Raw genomic sequence first — 11,044 nt, 5'->3', positions numbered from 1 at the left:
AGATTTGTCACTCTCAGAGCTAGCTTCCCATTCAGCTTTATTAATTGCTGATTCTTTCACCCAGGATATGGAACACTCAGAACTGGTTGGAATAATTTTGTCCACAGGCATCCTTGAGAGAAAATCAGCCGGGATATTCTTAAAACCAGGTAGGTACTCTACATTGAAGTTATATTCCCAGAGTGGCTCTCAGAATTTTAAAAAGCGATACTACTCCTGTTATTGTTATTGCTACGAGCACATTTTTACAGGGAGTCTGATACAAACGCAGTAGATTACTGAACTGGATTGCTAGTGCTTAGATTAATTCTTTTTTAACTATTGTCTGAAATTAATTGTGTAAAATTTACGGATTTTATGTACCTTATGTATTACGTAGAAAGGTAAATCGTACACTTTTTTAAGTGTTTTGCACTATTTGCACACAGCCTAGTATATCTACAGCTTTTGCTCTTATATGCTAGTAATAATGGAATAGAAAGAATTTTGAATAGCCTCTATTTTCTGTAAAAAACAGGGAAATTGAATTGTGCTGGAAGATATTTTAAAAATGTACTCTGATGTATCTATTGTAATGTTATATGTTTGCATACTTTGATGGTACTTGGCTACCGAATAAAGTTCTTACTACTACTATTCCCAGAGTACTTCAACCCACCTTTTTATTCTAGGAGTGGTACTTTCAACATTTCTGAAAGTGAAAATCTGAACTAGAGGTTTGTGTTCTATCCTGACCAAAAATGGTAAACCCCATAGGTAGAATCTAAAATGGTTGATCGCCCATGAACATGCCAATGCCTCACGTTCAATTACTGAGTAATGCTCTTCAGCTCCTTTTAGTGAATGTGAGGCAAAACCTATGACTCTTTCATTGCCATCAACAACCTGAGATAGGACAGCACCCAAACCACGCACACGTGCATCAGTAGTCAAAATGTTTTTTTTTAATACATCGAAATGACCAAAAGTTGGCATACGTGCAATTTCATTCTTAACTTTGTTGAATGCATTAATACTGTCTTCAGACCATATAAAATCTGCACCCTTTTTTAACAGTAATCTTTTAAGGCTGAACAACACTCGCAAAATTGTACACAAATTTCGAATAATATTCGGATAACCCAAGAAATGATTTCACCTGATCTTTGTTCAATGTATCAGGTAATATTGCTTCAACAAGATCAATTTTGGGACTAATGCCTTCGCTACAAATAGAGTATCCCAGGTAAGATACAGATCCAACTCTGAATTTAAAATTTCTCACTTTTTAAAGTGAGTCCACATTCTTGTAGTCTAGACAGTACTTTGAACAGCACTTCATCATGGTTGACTCTGTCTTTCCCATAAACAAGTATATCGTCCTGGAAGTAAATAACTGAATCTATGCCAGCTAAAACATCTTTCATCAACCTCTGAAAACAAGCAGTGGCGCTTACCAACCTGAATGGCATTCTGATGAATCTATATGCACCCCGAGGTGCGACAAATGGCGTTAGAGCTCTTGAGTTTTCATGTAGCATAACTTGGTGATAGGCTGATGATAAGTTCATCACGCTAAAAATACATGCACCACCCTATTTGGCCAAAGCTTCATTAATGTTCGGTAGTGGCTGCCTGTCAACCCAGACACAATTATTTAAACTTAAGTCAACACACATCCCAATTTTGCTGACTTTGTCTTTGTGTGCTAGAACTATCGGAGCCAACCATTCGGAGGACTCTATTTCTTCAATGATCCCCATCTCAAGTAATCTGTGGATTTCTTCCTGAAGGGGTTTCATCATGAGATTTGGGACCTTCCTGACCTTGTGCACTACAGGTTTTGCCTTTGTTTTCAAAATTATTTTGTGACTAAATCCACTGAGAAGACCAAGTTTATCACTGAAGACTTTAGGATACCTTCCAACAATGTCCTAGCCATCACTTTGATGTGTGACCAACATTACCTGATCAGGCGCATTGGGATTCAAAATAATTCCAAGGTCTTTTTGGTGTCGCCAACCAAAACAATTATCACCACGTTTGGCAACGTACACTTTACCAACAGTTTCCCTACCATTAAATATGATGGACTGGATAGAATACCCAATTAGGGCAATACTCTGTCCACCAAAGCCCACAGGATTAATATCAGGTGACAAAAGTACTACATTGTTAATCCCAAAAGTGGAATTCCAAAATGTGTTGCTTAACAATGTATATGGTGAACCCGAGTCAGCCAGAGCTGGGACCAATTTGTCACCAATATACACGTCACATTTTGGCATGACTACAACATCTATATCTACATCCTTTACATCTTGTACCATGTTACTGACACTTCTCGTAATACAGTGAATAGCTTCTTGAGAAAACATTTCATCATCAATCATCATGTTTACTTTGTTGTTCTTGCACATGCGAGCATAATGCCCTTTTTTTCCCACAATTCCTACAATTCATACTTCTGGCAAAACAATTAGGAAAATTGGGTCCATGGTTTTGACTCCCACATCTAGGGCATCTTAATGTTGTATCCTTACTGGAATTGTTGTTAAATCTTTGTTTATCAAACTTACCAGACCCTTTCTCCTGTTTACTATTTAATTTACATACAGTGGCCGTTGGGGTGTCATAACCAATACCATCAAATTCATCCCTTTTTACATTAGCAACAGCTTCAGTCGGCACAGTAGTGCTTTGCATTTCTTTTACCCAGTCTGAATTGTGTTCTATACTCTCAACAATAGTAATAGCTTCCTTCAGATTAGGATTTTTAGATAACAATTTTTCCTGAATCCTAGAGTCATTTGTGCAACGCACCAATTGATCACGTATTAGGGAATCAGTTAATTGTTCAAAGTCACATGTTTGGGCTAAGGATTTAAGTGCTGCTACATAGTTACCAACTCTATCCCCTTTAGCCTGTACACGCATGAAAAATTTGTGTCTTTCCATGACAATATTCAAACTTGGTCCAAAATGAGTTTGGAGTAATAACACACTCATTTCGTAGACATCGATAGGTTCTCCAGTCCCTCTGCCAATTGGTATAGGATCCAAGCTATCATAAATATTTATTCCTTTAAATGCCAAGATTATGAAGCAAAACCACTTGTTTTCTTGTAGCAGAAAACTTCTCACCACCAATAGCTATCAAGAACGAGTCAAAAAGAGGCTTCCATTTTTTCCATGGAAGAATAGGTTCACCACGTTCACACAAACATTGTGGTGGGTGGCTCATTCCACTGGATGCTGACATGCTGAAAAGTAAAACAACTAAACAAACTAATAAAATAAGCTAATACAATGATCCAAAATAACAACCTAATATAATAAAGTAAAATAACAAATTAACCAAAAGTGCTTATAGTTAGTTGCTGGTTGTGTCCACTCCTTGTAGGTAATAATTAATGCATAAATATCTCAAAACTTCCGGCTGGTGTTGACCAAAACTTGCAAATTAACAGAGATAAAATAAGTTAAAATAACTAACTTTTTTTTCTTTTTGAAAAGGAGATTTCACGAATCTTAGCCGTACATTTTCTTGTTTCTAAACATGAAAGAAAAACAGCTCGATGACGGATCTTCACATTAAATTCTCTCCGCGTAAAGATGGATGAGCCTTCTAGCTTATTTTAAAGTATGTTGGTACGTCAACGTGTACATGACTCACTTCCTTTAGACCTGCGCACAGTTAAGTAGCGCGTCTTCTGGTTTTATCAGGAATCGAGCGCTCGTGTCTCCCTAAGCTTCTGCGTCACCACAATGCTCCGCAGGCCAGAACGCGCATCATATTCTCCTCGCAGTGAGTTTCCTTTTGAAACGCTAGCTCGTGTGTTTAACGATATCAAAAGTAATAATTATAAATAAGAAAATCTTTAAGTAATCCATGTTGCTGCTGATACTCTACAGTCCATAGCAGACTTGAAATAGACGTAGATCCCAATTTATTTACTTATTAAACATCCACTCTTTTAATCGAAAACGTAACACTGACCTTAAGAGGAGATGCGTGACTTGTTCATGAAACATCAAGCATGCCGAGTTCTTTGGTGGGTGTGACTGCTGTCGCCAGTAATAAAACGATAGTCACATCTATAATGTTTCGAAGTTGAGGTTTATTCACACCCACCAACCAGGTAAATACATCAGCAGCAGTCTCTGTAACCAACACACTCATCTCAGAGACGCCCCCCCCCCAACATTCCACCTGATGTATTAAACATTCCTCATGTAGAATTGTACATTAAAGGGGAAGTTACAACAGAATGTCCTCAGGTAGGTCTGCCTTCTGTCAACCGTACATGATGCAGACACACAATATAAATGAGATGGGCTCCCTAGTTTTGGGCAAGAGCTCTCTATACAAGGCATTAGGTTAATGAATTGAAGAAGGCTAGATGGAGTGCCAGGAGACATATTGTGACCCCATGTTCGTGGATGATTAAAATGTGTCAGTTGCCTGGCATAGAAGTCACCTTTGAAAAGAGCTTAACTCATTCTTGTAGCATGTCATGCTCCTCATGCTTCAGTGATAGCCAGAAAAAATGGTAATATTGTGATAATGATTCAGAATTTGTTTAAAAGTTGTGGTGTGATGGTGTTGGATAGTTTTTTTTTTTTTTTTTTGAAACCGTTTATTACAAAGTTCAAAGAATATTCAAAGATGGGCCTACAACCTTCAGGCCGGCCGCTAGCAAACAAGAGGAGCATAAGATACACATAGTAGAACGCAGGCAGCGGCAAAGGGAAACATACAGGAGTTAGCCGCGTTGATGGCCACACCATACGGACCCCACATGACGGTTTCTTTTAAACATAAATAACAACAAACAAAAGCCAACCACAAGGCAACCCACGATCGAAAACAGCAGCATGTGCTCCCCTAGAAGGGGGACCCTACCAAACCATAGGAGTATCAAGGGGGGGGAGAAGGTCAGAACAGGGAATGGGTGGACTCAGTGCCCGGTACCGGAGAGCTAAACCGGCTAAGGGGACGGGGCAGGCGATGGATCGGGCAATAACGGCGGGGCGCAGATTCCACCACGGTAGGCGTTCCAGGGGCCCCACACTTTCACCCATGTCCCAGGCTTACCTCTCGCTACATACACCACCTTTTCCCGAAACATGCACCAGTCCATATTTTCCTTCCAGGCCGAAACAGTCGGGGGCCTCTGGGAACCCTACAGTTGAGCAATATCGGCCTTGGCCACCATATATCCCAGAGTCACCCACCACGTCTGTGGCGCCGAATAGTCGGTTGGTTCCCACACGTTCAACAGGCATCTCCTCGCTTCAGGCAGCAGCGGCACACGCGTAACCACCCGCAGGACCTCATGCACACCACGCCAGAATCGCTCCACCTCTGGGCATTCCCACAAAATATGAAGAAAGGTCCCCAAAGAACCACACCCACGCTTACACAACCCGTCCACAGCATAGCCCATACGCAATAGCCTTGGCCCCGTTATGTAGACCCTATGGAGTATCTTGAGCTGGACGAAGCGAAGGCGGGCCGGTATGGCCACCTCTTTCGGGGAGGCCACCGCAGAGACCCAGTCCTCGTCGTCCAGCTCCAATCCATCGGCAACCCAAGCCTCGCGAAGATCAAGCAGCAATCCCACGCGGTCATTGATCAGTTTTTTATAGATTAACGAGATTGTGCTTTCCGGAACATGTCCATCCAGCACTCTATCTTCCAGAGGGGAGTACTCCGGGATGGAGGCAACGTCCGGGAAGGCGGAGCATAGTGCATGACGGATCTGCATATACCGAAAGTACTCCCTGTCTTGCAACTGGAATTCCGTCTGCAGCATCCCGAACGTTTTGAATCCCCCCCTCGTCCAGAGATCTCCCACCCTGCTAATGCCTATCATGTCCCACTTCTCGAAGCCCTTCGAGGTCCACAGGGAGCCCAACTGCTCAGATGCGTACAGTGGTGACGCCCGGGTCAAACGATCCTTCCACCCCATCGCTACATTAGCCGCGTGCCACACTCGTACCATGACACGCGTGGGGCCCGTAAGACGTGCGTCGAGCGAGCTGGAGTAGAGCGCTCGATTATAGTCACCACCCGGCAGTAGCATCTTATCCATTTCAAAGGCCGGGTTTAGGGCGGGCCCGTATAGGCCGTGATTAATCGCAGCCAGCTGGGAGGCCCAATAATACCGTTTAATATCCGGGAGGGCAATCCCCCCGTCATACCACGGGAGCGTCAGCTTTGCCAGGGCGATACGCGGTCTCCCGTCCCAGAACAGGCGGCGTTGCAAGCTCTCCACCTCGCGGAAGTAGCGCGCCGGGACGAGGTCCATTGTATTCTGCAGAGCGTACAGGAAACGCGGCAGCGACATCATCTTAAACAATGCCGCCCGGCCGAGCGGCGAGAGCGGCAAACGCCGCCAACGCGCGACATCCTCCTTCAGGCGCTGGAGGGGGGGCAGCAGGTTTCGATCATACCGGGCCTCCGCGTCTAGGGTGATGAAGATACCCAGGTACCTAAATCCCTGCGGGGCGATCTGGATAGGACAGCCCCGCGGAAGGATAGGAGCCTCCCCAGAGAGAACATACACGCACGATTTAGCCCAGTTGATGACAAGGCCGGAGTTACGACCAAATGAGTGCAATACATCAACCAGTACTATCAGTGATTTACGTGGGGAAGCCAGGTACAGGAGAATATCGTCAGCATATAGAGACACGCGGTCCTCATACTCGGGGGTCCAGCGGAGACCACGAATAGAAGGTTCCCACCGCAGCCACTCCGCCAGGGGCTCCAAGGCAAGCGCAAAAAGAAGCGGCGATAACAGGCAGCCCTGCCGCGTGCCCCTGCCCAACTCAAACAGAGCCGACACTCTACCGTTCACAACCACCTGCGCCAGTGGGCCAGAGTACAACAATTTAACCCAGCTGATAAACCCTGGGCCAAACCCAAATTTCGCGAGCGTCGCCCAAATATATGGCCATTCAAGTGTGTCAAACGCCATAGTGGCGTCCAAGGATGCCAAGATGGCCGGCTCCCGCATGAACGGGACACGTGCGAGCACCCCATGCAAACGCCGCAGGTTAAGCGCTGTGTTACGATGGGGAATAAAGCCGGACTGGTCCTGGTGGACCAAGTCACACACCACGCCGACCAGCCGATTGGCCAGAACCTTGGCGAGAATTTTGGGCTCCGCATTCAATAACGAAATGGGTCGATAGGATGTGACCCGGTCCCGTGGCCTCCCCTCCTTGTGGATAACCACGATGGTAGCCAGACGCTGGTCTAGCGGGAGGGAACCCACCGAGTGGGCCGCAAGGAACATAGCACGGAGATGCGGCGCCAGCGTATCCGGTCGCAGCTTATACAACTCGATGGGAAGACCATTAGGACCCATGGCCTTGCCGGAAGCGACCGAGCGTATGGCGAGGGCAATTTCTTCGGAGGTTGGAGCGGCGTCCAACAACACTCTGTCCTCCTCAGAAAGGGAAGGCAGCGCGATATCTCTGAGCAGGGCATGGGAATCCTCTTCAGAGCGGGAAGACACTGGGGAATATACCCCACGGAAATAGTCCGCGAAGCAGGAGACAATTTCCTCCGGTTCAGTGACACACACACCATTCGTTTTCTCAATCAACGGGACAACACGACTCGCTCTCTCTTTTTTATCCAGCCACGCAATCAATTTACCAGCCTTATCACCCACATCATACAGTCTCCCCTGTTGCTCTCTACTGAGGCCCCTGGCCGCCTCCGTGACGAGGGCCTTATAGGCCGCTTGCTTGAGTTGGAGAACATGTAATTTATCCTCCGTCACCCCACGTTCTAGATCCCCCTCCAACTCGGTTATCTCAGCTTCAACACGGGTCACCTCCTCCCGCTCGCGCCTCCGGGAGTGGGAAATAAGGGACAGGGCTTCTCCTCGGAGTACTGTCTTGAACGCCTCCCACAGTGAGACCGCCGATGACACAGACCCCACATTCTCGTCAAAATAGCGCTTAAGGGATTTAATCAGCTCTGCGCGAATGGTGGGGTCACGCAGGTACCAGGGATTGATCGGGGCCACTCTACCCTCTCCCCTCGGCAAAACATCAAAGTGCAACAAGAGCGGGGAGTGGTCCGAAATACCCCGTGCCAAATGGCGCACTTCTCCCACCCTCCCTACATAAGCCGCTGGGACCAGGACATAATCTAGCCGTGAGAGACTACCATGGGCCCCTGAATGGAAGGTGTACTGTAGCTGCGTGGGATGTTTTAGACGCCAACAATCCACCAGCCCCAGGGTATCCAAGAGGCCAGATAACCACTCTTGGGCCCGGGGGAGATCCCTAGGGGGGTGACGATCCACAGTTCCGGAAACTACAGCATTAAAATCCCCCCCACCACTAGAATCCCCTCCGGAAGGCCAAGGAGGAGGTGCCCCAGGTCCACAAAGGTGGTCGTCTGCAGCCCCGGTGGGACATATACTGACACAAAAACGACCACTCTGCCCTCCAGTCTGCCCACCAAAACCGTGTAACGTCCCCTATCGTCATGGCGCACCTCATCAATCTCCAACGGGAGCGAGTTTTTAACCATAATGCCCACACCCCTTGAACCGGACGTGAAGCCCGCATGGGCCACAAGGCGGTAGCCCCGTCGATTCATAGCGCAAAAGGAGTTGCCAATGAGGTGCGTCTCCTGCAGAAAAACTATATCGGGCGAAGTTCGCTTCAAGAACTGCAGGACCACACCTTGTTTTATCCTGTCCCCCAGTCCATTAACATTCCAGGACAACAAACTCAGTCCCCTACCCCCCATCATAAACAGAAGTCATCACTCGTCCCCCAGAGAGCACTGTAGAGATAACACAAAGATACGTTTGCCTTGTGGTGGAAACGAACAACACCCCACCCCAACCCACCCATTCCAACAAAACTCCCCCCACCCTGCACCCCTGCATGAGCCCGGACAGCCCCCCCAACTTGCAGTGTGCCTGTCGCCCCTATAAAAAGAAACTAGCTAGACCCCCTAGAGGAGGAAAGAGTACCCCTTCTAGACCCCACACAACCTCCATGGGAGGGGAATGTACAAAGACAGACGCTTGATCGAAAGTAGCATCGTATTCGTCCAGAGTGAGGCCCAATATTGACCCCTAAGTCCCGATCCAGTGGGCCACCTCCTCCCGCCGCCCCCCCCCCCGCCATCTCGATCACGATCCCCAGACAGAGTGTCCAGCCAGTCCCCGGCCGCTTCGGGACGATCAAAAAAGTGCGTGCGACCATCCACCTCCACTCGCAGCTTGGTCGGGAAGAGCATGGCGTACTTTAAGTTCAGGTCCCGGAGTCGGCGTTTAACGCCGAGGAAGCTCAGTCTTTGCTTCTGGACCGCCTGGGTGAAATCAGGGTAAAAGTTCACCTCCATATTGTCCAACTTAACCGGCCCATGTAGTCTGGAAGCTTGCAGGATAGCGTCTCTGTCCCGAAAGTTAAAAATCCGGGCAATGAGAGGTCGCGGAGGGGCTCCGACCTTCGGCCTTCCCCCGGGAACCCTGTGGGCCCTCTCCACAGCAAAAAATTTACTCAGGCCCCGAGGCTGGAGATGGGTAGCGATCAGGTCCTCCACAAATAGATCCGCCGCCGCTTCCTCCCGTCCCTCGGGTACTCCGATGATGCGGATGTTATTCCTCCGGGCCCGACTCTCGGAATCCTCGAGGCGCCGATCCATAAGTGCGCTCGCCTGACTTAGCCGGCGTACCTCCAGTTGTAGTGCCGCCACCTCAGTCGTAAGGCCCGATGCGGTGTGGGCCAAAGAGTCAACTCGATCGTTGGTCTTGGAAAGATCGGCCCTCACCAGGCCAACGTCTACAAGGACCACATCGATCTTCTGTGCCAGGGTGTCGAACCGCTGGCCCACCGAGGCCTTCATCTCGGAAATGGCGCCCATGACGTCGTGGAGAGTCAGATCCGTGGGCAAGTCCGGGGCATCAGAAGGGCCCTCAGGGGACTTGTGCGGTCCGCCGGGAGATCCCCTCTGGAGGGTATAGCGGTCCATGCTGTTGGCCGGATGGACGGTGCCACGTCGGGTCGACTTGGTCTTTGACCGATCCCCATCTTGTTTCGTGGCCATCGCCGCTGGTCCCACAATCGAACCAGCAACGCCGTAGAGGGCAGGCAATCAGGGCCACGAGCTCCGGGGGGGCCACCCCAGATCGGCGGGGTGGGCCACAGCAGGCAGGCAGGCCGGGTCCCCCAGCGAGGCCACACCAACACAAAAGGCTCCGCGATCTCACTTGCAGAAACGGCGAGAAAGCGAAAGCGAAAGTGCGGGGTACGCGACTCGCCAGGCCCGGCCCGCCGTTGTTGTTCACTTTGCCACTGGGTCACCCCCCAACGCAAATCCGGGGTTCGGCGAGAAGAAGGCCGCAAACCTCAATCGGTGCTCACTCCGGCACCCGAGGTCCAATTCGAGAACGGAAAACGGGTTCCACCTCAGCTCAGGCTCACCAACACAGTCCCCTCAATCGAGGCAGGATGAATTCAGGATAAATGTAGGAGGTTGCGGAGGTCCTCGGGAGCCTCGCACCTACGCGGCCATCTTGGTTGCGCGCTAGGCTCCTCCCCCGGCACAGGATAGTTAATTGACAATTAAAATATAAATCACTGAGTTTACATGTAAAACGTGAGCAAACTTTAAGGCCTATTTAGTCTCTCCTTTTCATCATAGTCTTCAAATTACGGTAGAAAGACATCAATTAGATATAGTTTAATATGTGCTGATTAACTGTTTTCGTGATCCTCTTTTTATTTTAATAAATCTTTATTGATTTTAACCAACAGCTTCAATAACAAGCAGTGTAGGGAAAATGTCAATTTAACATCAATTTCTCTGTCTATATTCGAAAACATCGACAAAATAAAACATAATAGTAAATGACCTCCCCCCCGCCACCTCTCAACAGACCATCCACAATACACCCTGTGCCAGATCCAGAACCATATGGGCATCCCAACATATAATCTACATCTCCTTTTTAGTGATGTAATTTCATCTTGTGCTCACCAATAAACGCTTGCAAAGATGATGCACATCCGATTTCGTCTC

Source organism: Triturus cristatus, chromosome 9, assembly GCF_964204655.1.
Source record: "Triturus cristatus chromosome 9, aTriCri1.1, whole genome shotgun sequence".
In the NCBI taxonomy this organism is placed as follows: Eukaryota; Metazoa; Chordata; class Amphibia; order Caudata; family Salamandridae; genus Triturus; species Triturus cristatus.
The sequence above is the reverse complement of the archived record's forward strand: the minus strand, read 5'-3'. Positions refer to the sequence as shown.